General features: G+C 48.4%; 1 pseudogene; it reads left to right on the top strand.

Annotated features, from left to right (window-relative positions):
* The window catches only part of LOC123158739 (putative mixed-linked glucan synthase 1), an 11,457-nt pseudogene extending 8,420 nt beyond the window's left edge, over positions 1-3,037 (top strand).
* Positions 3,038-12,869: the final 9,832 nt, after the last annotated feature.

The following is a 12,869-nucleotide window of genomic DNA, read 5'->3' as shown; positions in this document are numbered from 1 at the left end:
ATAAATTATCAAGGCGATGCGGGGGCATCATATTTTTTGTGTTAAAAGTGATCCGTACATATTGTAATCTCGTGCGTGCATCTTTTTCTTCTCATTTACCTACTTCATTGCAAAATGCATGATGTTTTACACTTTTATACATTTCCAAGGTGTAACTTTGAAATTTATTATATATATGCTAAAATGATTATATTGCTAGGAAATAAAAAAGACATGCAATAGTTTTCATGTGTGATCTGTTTAGGTACAACTGTGCAGATAAATCGATTTGGAATTATCTAGCTATAGTTACGAATGTCTACTGATTACGATATGTTCAGGTACAAGTATAAAGATCCAAATGAAGCAATATACTTAGGTAGAATCATGCAGATTTAACATCTGAAATACATTTAGGCATGATTACGACAGATTGAAAAAATGCGATCTGTTTAGGGACGACTATGGATCTTATGAGTTATGATATGTTCAGGTAAATAATGATTATCTAATGGTTATGATATCTTTAGGTACAGTTATGTATATCAAACGGATATGATCTGTTTGTAGACAATTTAATAGATCTAATTTTGTGATTTACTAATAAAGAGATGATCCATCAGATTGTCGATCGAATGTTCTGCTCTTTTGGAACTAGCAAGGTGGCCCTCGTAAATGCGAGGGCATCATCTTTTAATATTGTGAAATTGTTAAGTACTATTTTCTACCTTATGTAGATATTCTTTTACTCAGATTTACCATTTCATTGCATATTGGACAACATTTTTCTGCACCTATACATCTCTAAAGGTGTAACATTGTTATTTAGTTTCTATAGGAGCATATGGTTTATATTGCCAATAAATTCAAATATATTAATTTAGTATGATGCACATTTATCTTTTCTCAGCAATCTGTTTATACAGTCGGCAGATGCAGATACACCAACAAAATTAATACAAAGTTCTTGCATGCGCTAGATTAGTTGTCGTATGCTCTAATATATGTCTATATATCTATATACCCCTTAGCCATTTTCTGATTTGTAATATAGAGCAGTTCGATTATACATGTTCAAAATTTGGCCATGCACGAATGTTGCTTGCATATTTATTAGGATCCATCCTCTATAGAAAAATTAACAAACACTCCCTCTGTAAAGTGATCTAAACGCTCTTATATTTCTTTACGGAGGGAGTATATTAGAAGGACGTCCTCAAGCCTCCGAATCATGTAATTGTTGCCATATATGTACTCCTCCGTCAATGCTTATGTTGGTGCTAATCATTACTCCATCATTTTTATTTTGCAATCACAAGAATTGCATACATCGTCGATAGTGCTAATTGTCTACATGTCATAGGACGGTAAGAAGAATATTTATTGCACTGCTCTCAATTTTATTGTTGTATTATCTCCATAGCATAAAATATAGGTATTTGGTTGACTGCCAGCTAGCAAATATCTCAAAGTTATTTGAAAAACCGAATTGTTGGAACTACTGTGTTCTTTTGACAGGTCATGCTCGGCTATCCAAGTTGTAAACCACAGCTTGGATCTTCAGCGAACACCAAAAATCCAATTGACTTGAGCAACATTGACAAAAGACTCCCAATGCTCGTATACATTTCCCGGGAGAAGCATCCCGGTTATGACAACCAAAAGAAGGCAGGCGCCATGAACGTGATGCTCCGCGTCTCCGCCTTACTCTCAAATGCGCCTTTTGTCATCAACTTTGACTGGGACCACTACATCAACAACTCGCAAGCTCTCCGTGACCCTATGTGCTTCATGCTCGACCCTCGCGGCGGTCAGAACACGGCCTTCGTCCAGTTACCACAACGCTTCGACGATGTCGACCTGACAGATCGCTACTCCAACCACAATCGTGTCTTCTTCGATGGCACCATGCTTTCGCTCAACGGCCTCCAAGGGACAACCTACCTTGGCATAGGCACCATGTTCCATCGAGTCGCACTCTATGGCATGGAGCCACCACGATATAGAGCGGAGAGCGTCAAGCTGGTACGTAAGGCCGCTGAGTTGGGTAACTCGACGCAATTCCTGAACTCAATACCGGATGGCGCAATCCAAGAGCGGTATATCACCCCGGTGTTGGTCGACGAGGGGTTTAGCAATGACATAACCACCTTGATGACGTGTGCTTATGAGGATGGTAGTCCATGGGGTAGAGTCATCGGGTGGGTGTACAACATCGCGACGGAGGATGTGGTGACCGGATTCCGCATCCACTGGCAAGGGTGGCGTTCCATGTATTGCTCCATGGAGCCAGCTGCATTCCGCGGAATGGCACCAATCAACCTCACCGATCGCCTCTACCAGGTGCTCCGGTGGTCAGGCGGATCCCTCGAGGTGTTCTTCTCCCGCAGCATCGATCTGCAGCGCATCGCTTACCTCAACATGTCGATCTACCCGATCGCCACGATGTTCGTCCTGGCCTACAGCTTCTTCCCGGTGATGTGGCTCTTCTCCGAGCAATCGTACTACATCCAGAGACCGTTCGACATGTACATCATGTACCTCGTAGCTGCCATAGCCATGATGCACGTGATCGGCATGTTTGAGTTGAAATGGGCGGGGATCACGCTGCTGGACTAGTGGCGCAATGAGCAGTTCTACATGATCGCGGCCACGGGCGTGTACCCAACGACGGTGCTGTACATGGCGTTGAAGCTCATCAGGGGGAAGGCGGGCATATACTTCAGGCTCACATCCAAGCAGACGGATGCCTGCTCCGGCGAGAAGTTCGCCGACCTTTACACTGTGCGTTGGGTGCTGTTGCTGATCCTGACCGTGGCGGTGCTCGTCGTGAACATTGCTGCGGTCGGGGCGGCGATAGGCAAGGCAGCGACATGGGGCTTTTTCACAGACCAAGCGTGGCACGCGGTGCTCGGGATGGTGTTCAACGTGGGGACCCTCGTGCTGCTCTACCCGTTTGCACTCGGCATCGTCGGCCATTGGCACCGTCGGCCTCTTGTATGTCACACTCCAACAGGATGGTCACATGATGTCGTTCCTAACCACGCCATCCGGGTAGACACGTACGTACGGTCCATCTTTTATTTTATTTGTATTGTAGTGCAATAATTTGAGGATTTCAGCAAGAATGCCTTTTAGTGCTCGGAGCCTGTTCTTTGTTGGAAACAATAAATCGCAATTCGTATTTCAATGTTTGAAAAAATATGGAAAAAGAATCCACATTATCATATGATTTACATATTGCAAAATTGGTGGCATTTTTCTTTGATCTAACATGACATTTACCTCTCTGATGGCACTTACGTTGAAATAAGATAATAAGTGAGCTGCATAAGAGAATGACAAAATCATGATTTTGGAAACAGTGAACCTGTGTATTTAATGTTCATTGTAGAAAATCACCAATTTTGCATTTTCTTCTTCTGTAGCTCTATTGTTCATGTATTTCACCACTGAAATGGTACACACATGTATACTACATTCATATTGTTAGACTATGATTTGGTCTACTATTGGACTTGTGTTACTAGTCCGAGCTAGTCGCACGCTCCATGCATCCACCGCCCTTGCATGGCCATGCAAGGCTGTTAGCCGCACTTATCTTTCCATCCATCTAGGATCGATGGTTAGTCTGTTTACGTGCGTGTGTATCTCTCTCCCTCTCTCTCATGTACTCTATTATATATTACCCCACTGTGGATGAATACGAATGTGTGTGATGCATTGCAACCCCTAGCCTATCTTCTATCATGGTATCAGCTTAGATCTTTCCACTGCTTCCGCCATGGACGCCGAGGCCGCCGCCGCCGCCGCCGCCGCCACGGCTACGCCTCCGGCGCCCTCCTCCCAACCTCTCGGCTCCATCCCGCAGCCCCCTCCTCCACCCCCTCCTCCCTCCTCCGTAGTACACACGCCTCTCCCTCTTCAGACTGCGCCGCCGGTCGCCAGCTTCCCTTCTGCGGCCTATATCCATGCGATGCGCGTCGAGAGTGCCCACATCAACCTCGGCGTCCGCCTCGATATGAAAGGGGCCAACTACTCGACTTGGCGTGGCCTCATGCTTGAGGTCATCGACCAGTACGATGTGGCGGCTTGGATCGCGCCGGACTTCACCAACCATGCCGGCGACGTGGCGTGGAACATCGTCAACAAAGCCGTCAAGCGCTGGTTCTACGGCTCCATGGTCACGGAGCTCGCCGGCTTCGTCCTCAACAGAGAAGCCACGGCGGCCGAGCTGTGGTCCTCCATCGAGTCCTTGTTCGTCAACAACAGGCGCTCTCGGCGCTTCCAGCTCACGGCGGAGCTCTTCGCCGTCAAGCAAGGAGACGCCCCGGTCTCCTCCTTCTGCGCACGCCTTAAGGCCGTCGCGGACGGGCTGCGGAACGCCGGCAAGGTGCTGGACAACGATGAACTCGTTGTTCAGCTCCTCCGCGGCGTCAACAAGGACCGTCATGAGATGACTGCAAAAATCATCGAGAAATCTCAAACTCCCGTTCCCTTTGATGTTGCAGTTGGTATGCTCCTCCAGGACGAGATCGGCGCTGACTTCTCCCCCTCGGGCGTCTCCCACACCGCCCTCGCCGTCCAGCAGCGTCCATCTGCCCCTGCCTCCTCCTCTGGCGGGCATGCTAGGCCTCCTGTGCCCGGGCAGGGCGGCCCCAAGCCTGGTACTCCTTCGCCAAACCAGGGGAACAACAAGCGGCGCCGCTACACCAACAACGGCGGCTATCAAGGCGCCGCCAACTCGCCGCCGCCCTGGACTGGGCACGTGTACGCATACCCCGTCTCGCTACCGCCTCCGCCTCGTCCGCAGGGGATCCTTGGGCCGCGCCCAGCTCAGGCCTACACGGCCTACGCACCGCTCCAGTACGGCGGTGTGCCGTACGGACCGACGGGCTATGGGGGGGGGGGCGTCGTATGGTTCGGTACCGTACCCGGCCGCCTCTCTGATGCAGCAGTCGCCGCCCCTTCTGGCTGCACCTCCGCAGCCGCAGCAGCACCACACCACGCAGGCTTCGGATGGAGTGGATCAGGCGGCGCTGATGGGGGCTCTCCACAACCTGACGCTGCAGAACTCCACCAACGGATGGATCGCGGACTCAGGCGCTTCTTCTCACATTACCTCGGACCCAGGTATGCTCTCGCCGGTTACCCCGATCACCAATTATCCCCCTGTATACGTTGGAAATGGACAACCCATGCACGTCACGCACATAGGATCAGCCACACTTGCTAATCCCTCCCGTCCTCTCTATCTTCAGAACGTTTTGGTCACTCCTAATATCGTCAAAAACCTTCTTTCCATTCGTCGCCTTACTACTGACAATAATCTTGCCGTAGAGTTTGATCCTTTTGGTCTGACTGTGAAGGATTACATCACCAAGGCAGCGCTGCACCGATGCAAGTAGCAGCAAGCTCTACCCAATCTTCGCCAACAACGCTTCGAGTGACGCCGCCGTTGCCTTCAGCGCCACCGTCTCCCGGCTCACGGATCTGTGGCATCGCCGGCTCGGCCACCCCGGCGCCCATACTTTTTGCAATAAAGGGTTTCCTTCATGTAATAAAAACTCTGCTTGTGTACCACTTTGTCATGCCTGCCAGTTGGGCAAGCACGTTCGTTTGCCTTTTTATCCATCACGTAGTTCTACTAGTACTGCTTTCGAAATAATGCATTGTGATCTCTGGACAGCTCCCATCTCCAGTGTTTCTGGCAACAAATACTACCTTATCATCATCGACGATTACACTAAATACCGGTGGACGTTTCCTCTTGTCCTTAAGTCCGACGTACATGCTATTTTTCGTTCGTTCCATGCTCTTGTTCGCACCCATTTTCATCGCACTATCGCCACATTCCAATGCGACAATGGCCGAGAGTTTGACAACGCTAGTAATCGCGACTTCTTCCTTCCTTTTGGTACGACCATGCGTTTCTCATGTCCTTACACGTCTTCACAAAACGGCACTGCTGAGCGCGCTATTCGCTCCACTAACGACGTTGTACGGACCCTTCTAATTCAAGCCAACATGCCGCCTAAGTACTGGGCTGACGCCCTCTCTACTGCCACCCATCTTCTCAATCTTCGGCCAACCAAAACCCTACTCCGATCTACTCCTCACGAGGCTCTTTTCTCTCAACCTCCTACGTATGATCACCTTAGGGTTTTCGGATGTCTTTGTTTTCCCAACATGTCCGCCACTGCTGCCCACAAGTTGGCACCGCGGTCGACGGCGTGTCTCTTTCTTGGATATCCTACGGATCACAAAGGCTACCGCTGCCTTGATCTCTCTACACACCGGGTTCATATCTCTAGGCACGTTGTTTTCGACGAGACCGTTTTCCCGTTCGCTAGTCGCCCTCCTGCGAAACCCTCTATTGCTGATCTTTTTCCCGATCTACCAACCGGCCCTAGTTTCCCAGCTAGTCCCCTCCCACCATTTCTTCCTAGCCCGGTAGCAAAACCAGTCAGTCCCGCTTCGTCCATGCGAGCGGCCATCCCGTCCTCTCCCGTCTCCTCTACGGACGTTGCCACACCAGCCACTACGCCCATCCCTTGCTCCCAGCCTAGTTCATCTAGCGAACCCAACCCAATGTCTACTGCACCCAGCCCTGCCTCGGCGAGTTCTATAGGACCGGCCGCCTCGTCAACTCCCGCGCCAGCTAGCGCTAATCCTTCCCAACCTAGCACGCCTCCACGACCACTGCCGCCCCATGCAGTCGCTGTTCAACCCCCCGCTAACCCACATCCCATGCGTACGCGTGCTAAATCCGGGTTTACCCTCCCCTCTCGCAAACTTAACTTTCTTGTCGACGCTCCTAACATTTCGCCCCTACCTCGCACTTATCGTGCTGCCCTTGCCGACCCTAACTGGGCTGCTGCCATGACTGATGAGTACCAGGCACTCCTTCAGAATGACACTTGGACACTTGTTCCCCGTCCTGCTGGCTCTCACGTCGTCAGCGGGAAGTGGGTTTTTCGTGTCAAGTATCATTCCGATGGAACCCTTGAGCGCTACAAAGCACATTGGGTTGTCCGTGGTTTCTCTCAGACCGAGGGGATCGACTACGATGAGACCTTCTCACCAGTCGTTAAGCCTAGCACCATCCGTGTCGTTCTCACTCTCGCCATCTCAGCCTCTTGGCCCGTTCACCAACTCGATGTCAAGAACGCCTTCCTCCACGGTCACTTAGCCGAGACTGTCTACTGTCAGCAGCCTCTCGGGTTCGAGGATCCTACTGTGCCTTCGCACGTGTGTCTCCTTCGTAAGTCTCTCTACGGTCTTAAGCAGGCCCCGCGCGCCTGGTTCACTCGCTTCGCCGCCTTCCTAGTGACTATAGGATTCACCGCCTCTAGATGCGACACCTCCTTGTTTATCTACCGTTCCTCGAGTCACACTGCCTATCTCCTCTTATATGTCGATGATATCATACTAACTGCGTCATCCTCCAGTTTCCTTCAGTATGTCGTTTCTCGTCTTCTACAGGAGTTTGCCATGACTGATCTGGGATCTCTCTCGCACTTTCTCGGAGTCTCTGTTACCCGCTCTTCCTCCTCCCTTTTTCTCTCGCAACGGCAATACGCGCTCGACATTATCCAGCGTGCCGGCATGTCCGAGTGTCATATTATTCGTACCCCCATCGATTCCGGCGCAAAGCTTTCCGTTAACACCGGTGACCTTCTTGACGCTGCTGACGCTACCACCTACCGCAGTCTCACCGGTGCTTTGCAGTATCTCACTATCACTCGCCCCGATCTATCTTACTCCGTTCAGCAGGCGTGTTTGTTCATGCATGCGCCTTGCACCTCCCACCTTAGCCTTGTCAAACGCATAGTTCGGTACGTTAAGGGCACTTTAGATTTCGGTATGCACATTACACCTTCTACCTCCACCTCTCTTGTTGCGTACTCCGATGCCGACTGGGCTGGCTGTCCCGACACTCGTCGTTCCACGTCTGGTTACTGCGTTTATTTTGGGGATAATTTGGTTTCGTGGTCATCCAAGCGACAGCTAACTGTTTCCAGGTCCAGTGCGGAGGCTGAGTATCGCGCCGTCGCTCATGCTGTTGCCGAAACTACATGGCTGCGGCAACTTCTGCAGGAGCTTCACCAGCCAGTGTCTAGATCCACTGTTGTCTACTGTGACAACGTGTCTGCTGTCTACATGTCTGCTAACCCTGTGCAGCACCGTCGTACGAAGCATATCGAGATTGACATTCACTTTGTGCGTGACAAGGTTTCGCTTGGCGAGGTTCGGGTTCTGCATGTTCCCACTTCTTCACAGTATGCTGACATTTTCACCAAAGGGCTGCCAACCACGCTCTTTGCTGAATTTCGATCCAGTCTCAACGTCCGGCAAGCCCACGTTGACACTGCGGGGGGCTATTAGACTATGATTTGGTCTACTGTTGGACTTGTGTTACTAGTCCGAGCTAGTCGCACGCTCCATACATCCACCGCTCTTGCATGGCGCATGCAAGGCTGTTAGCCGCACTTATCTTTCCATCCATCTAGGATCGATGGTTAGTCTGTTTACGTGCGTGTGTATCTCTCTCCCTCTCTCTCATATACTCTATTATATATTACCCCACTGTGGATGAATACGAATGTGTGTGATGCATTGCAACCCCTAGCCTATCTTCTATCACATATGACCATGTATATATTTTTCAGATTTTTTTAAAACTTTGAAAAATAGTTTTCGATTTTTTTTTTAAAAGTAAGTGCTCCATAGAGCTGGAGCAAACAAACGCTGCACTCGTGCTAGAGTGCATATGTGATCAATTCTACATAGCATGATAACTGGCCATTGTGTGCTACTCCTAATTCTCTGTGTCTAATCTATAATACTCCCTCCGTCACGGTTTAGAAGACACAGTTAAATTTGTGTGTGTTTCCACAATAGATAAGGTTTAGGGCGCATTGCATTTATTTCTAGTAGCTAATTAGTACTCCGGAGTACTATTTCTATATGCATGCGTAGTGTGAATGCTATTTTTTAGCCCATCTCACAACCAATAGATAACCACATAGGTCCCAGAGAATTTCCAAGCGCGCCTTCTAAACCGTGACGGAGGGAGTATAGAAATAGTTGATCCTCACTATACTTAATTCTGTCAACATGCAGCCTTCCACGTCAGCATTTTTTAAACTTTACATTCTTTTCTCAGTCGTTTAATTTTCCGAGTTATTAATCGGCATGTAGGACGCATGGGTTCCTCTTCCCAACCGAAGAGTCCTAAAAGAAGCTGAGACGCATCGTTTTCGTCTACACATCTCATCTTCATCTCTCCTCCGATCTATTCTTCTTCCTAACCGAGGGCTCCATGGCAGATCAGCAAAACTACACGCCTGCCCTGCCCCACTTGATGGTGGATGACCCGGGCCCTATGCCCAACCCTAGGTCTAGCAGCTCTGGCCTCAGGCTTTCACCAGTAGCCTGTCTTTTGGGTGCGGAAGCGGTACTGCAACCTATGCTGTCCGGACTACAGAGGTCACCGCACTGCCACCACACTAGCGGTCCCAGCAGTGCATCCGACCATCTTGTGAGCAGCGATGTCTAGTCACCAGAGTTGTCTATTTGGTCGAGGATGGAGGACGCGAGCCATTGACTCCCGGTAATTCTCCAACTTCCCTGAGTATATTTCTAGCATCTCCCACATCTCAAAGCCTCCTGCCAGCTCACGCCCACCTCTCCATGGGCCATGGGGACGAGTATCCCCTGACGTTGGCTAACCTGCCAGTGAGACACTGACACATGGATCCCATCAAGCGTGGGGCCCATTTGACAGCGACCCAAAGGCAGGGAAAGGCAGGGTTAGCTATGTCAGAGAATCCGTGTCTGGGCCATGGCTCCTCCCAACTTGCCTTGGTTGTACCACTCCTGCAGCTCCGCAGCTGACTGAACTTGAGGTGATAGTTTTATTCAAAGCTGATTTCTTCTTTTTTCAGTGCATGTAGTAGTAGGGAGAAGCTACAGAGGGTACAAACTTAGTCCAAACTGCTGTTATGCATCTTCAGCATTGTACCCATGTCTCTTAATGTATGAGAAATCAATTTACTCTAAAAAAAGAAGCTTCAATGGTTACTTTCATCATCTTGAAATATTCTTGAGGATATATGAAGGCAAGCCAATCAAATTGGACCTTGATAAGGGCCGGAGTGCTTTGTCCCACACGTGTAGCACTTATTATTTGGGATCAACTTTACACTTGCTTTTATGACTAGCCATGCTTAGTTAACAGCCCGAGTATTCTTGGAGAGTGGCTCAGTCGAGGGGAAATACCCAATGGTTCCGGGGGACATCTGTCCCCGGAATCTCACCAGTCATCCGGCCGCGCCTATTAGGCTGGCCATAGTGGTGGTAACATAACTGGTATCATGTACTTGAGACTCGCAAACATCCTTATGTGGCAGACAATTAAGAAAGAAGAGAGGGTAATAGTAACATAGGTAGATACCGTAACATAATAAATGTTATGCTACTATGTGTCATGCATGGCAATAAATGAGACCATCTATGATACTACTTTATGATACTATGCACTATAGATATAGTAGTATTATACATTAGTATCATATGCATGATACTACTATATGTTACTCTCCACTATGACCAGCCTTAGTATATGACCAGGTCAACTTTTGTATTAGCACATTAGCTGTACCGGCGCAGCCTGTATTAGATTCCTTCAGACCTGTGCCGACGCTGTTCAACTCGCATTTATATTGTTACTGCCTCCCCACCCAACTCTGCCCCGCCCACTGTTCACGTCAGAAGGCTGCAGTACACACGCCGCGTCACGGCCCTTCACACTGTTTTGTGTTGCATATAACCAGATTAATTACTGCCTCATAATCAGATTGATCCTTTTTTAAAACTGTTCTCAATCCGCGTCAGAGTGTTAGAGGGGTTTCATTTAACCAGCTACTCCATCGAGACAATATTATACAGTTAGCGATAAGCGTTTTTGTTTACTCCGTGATCATTATCAATTCTGTACTAATCATTTACTGTTCATTACCCAATGGGCAGACAGGTACCGCTGTGCATTCATCTTCCTCATCTCAGAAGGTGCTTGGATCCAAGGGACTAATTTTAGTCTGACTAAAAATAATCTCTTTTAGAGGCTAAAGTTCCAAGCACTCCTGACTAAAGAAAGACTAGGACTAGTCTTGAGGCTAAAACTTTTTAGTCATAGGAAACCTATTAAAATATGTATTGGCTCTCTCTCCTCATTTAATTCCTCTCCTTTAACACATGCGAGTTCTGGGTTGGAGGTTTGGAGGATAATAAATGTTCAATACCTTGATTTTAGTCTCTTTAGTATTTGGATCCAAGAAGGGGAGCCTTGGTGCAGTGGTAAAGCTGCTGCCTTGTGACCATGAGGTCATGGGTTCAAGTCCTGGAAACAGCCTCTTACAGAAATGTAGGGAAAGGCTGCGTACTATAGACCCAAAGTGGTCGGACCCTTCCCTGGACCCTGCGCAAGCGGGAGCTACATGCACCAGGTTGCCCTTTTTTTTTAGTATTTGAATCTAAGCATGGGTGAGGCTAGCAAGTTTTAGTCCCACTACTTTTAGTCATGGGACTAAAACGTATCCAAGCATCCTCTCACACTCTCACCACTTATCCCAACCGAGCAGAACAAAACAGAGAGCCTCCATCCGAAGCAGCCCCGCGCTCTGGAGTTCCTGTTAGAACCCTAGATCCATCGATCTCTCCTCACCCGAGCTACCCATCTCCCCGCCGCACCATAGTGTCTCCATCTGACGCGTGAAGGCACTTGCTCGCCCTCTCCTGCTACGGGCCGACCGCACATCAGGTAAGATCCCAAACTCCATTATTGCCTTCCCCGCCGATTTCGTTCCTTATTTGTTCTTCTCCCCCTCTCGCACCGGTTGTCTGCTAAGATTATTTTCTCTCCTATATTGACCCTCACAGCAGACTTCATGGAACCGAATGAAGAAGGGGATCACCTCGGCCTCGACCTTTCGTCCCTTGACCCCGCTTGCCCGTCCCCAAGTTCTAGGACTTCACTTCAAAAAGTTTGTTCAATTATATCTACATTTAACGAATTTAAACGCAGACTTGTAGTAGAAATTGGTTTTGGAGGCATGTTGCGTCTGCCCGCTATTTCTAAGCTCAATTTGAAATTTAGCACATGGCTAATGAGCATGGTAGATGGGCCCAACAGATGCTTCGGAATATCTCATGATAGATCCATTAGTTTCTGGCGAGGGGATATCCACAAAGTTTTCGGTATCCCATGTGGCAACCTAGACATACACAGCCTTGAATTTCAACAAACAGACAGTTCAATACAGTTTTTTAGATCTGTGTTGGGTATGCCTGACAAGGGGAATCAAGCGCTCAAATGTGTTGAATTGGTTATAATGAAAGAGCTGAATGAATCAACTGCCAGCAATTTAGAGATTGACTGTTTCAAGATGGCCTTCGTGATCTTTTGCATGGGCCACATCCTGACACCGTCCAGTAAGCACGATCACGCCATCATCGATTACTGGTCCGCTATCGCAAACACGGATAAAATTACAGATTTCAACTTCTGCGATTATGTGTTTGCTGATTTACTGGCGACTTGTTGGAAAGTCAAGCAAGACATTCAAAACAATAGACCAGTTACTCACTTGATGGGATGCCATCTTTTTTTCCAGGTATTATCAGCCATCAAACATAATTTGTTTTCTGCATTACATGGAAGATTATTGTTTGCCTCCTCCAATCAGCCATAATCTAAAACTATATTGTATTGCAGATCTTCTATCTTGACAACCTAGACCTTGGCATGCTAAACCTGCCTCACAATTCATACCCACGCATATCCAGCTTTGATGAATCGAGGATCAGGAAGATGATAATCCAGTGCT

The sequence above is a fragment of the Triticum aestivum genome, chromosome 7B, assembly GCF_018294505.1.
Source record: "Triticum aestivum cultivar Chinese Spring chromosome 7B, IWGSC CS RefSeq v2.1, whole genome shotgun sequence".
In the NCBI taxonomy this organism is placed as follows: Eukaryota; Viridiplantae; Streptophyta; class Magnoliopsida; order Poales; family Poaceae; genus Triticum; species Triticum aestivum.
This window is presented reverse-complemented; position numbering and strand designations above follow the sequence as displayed.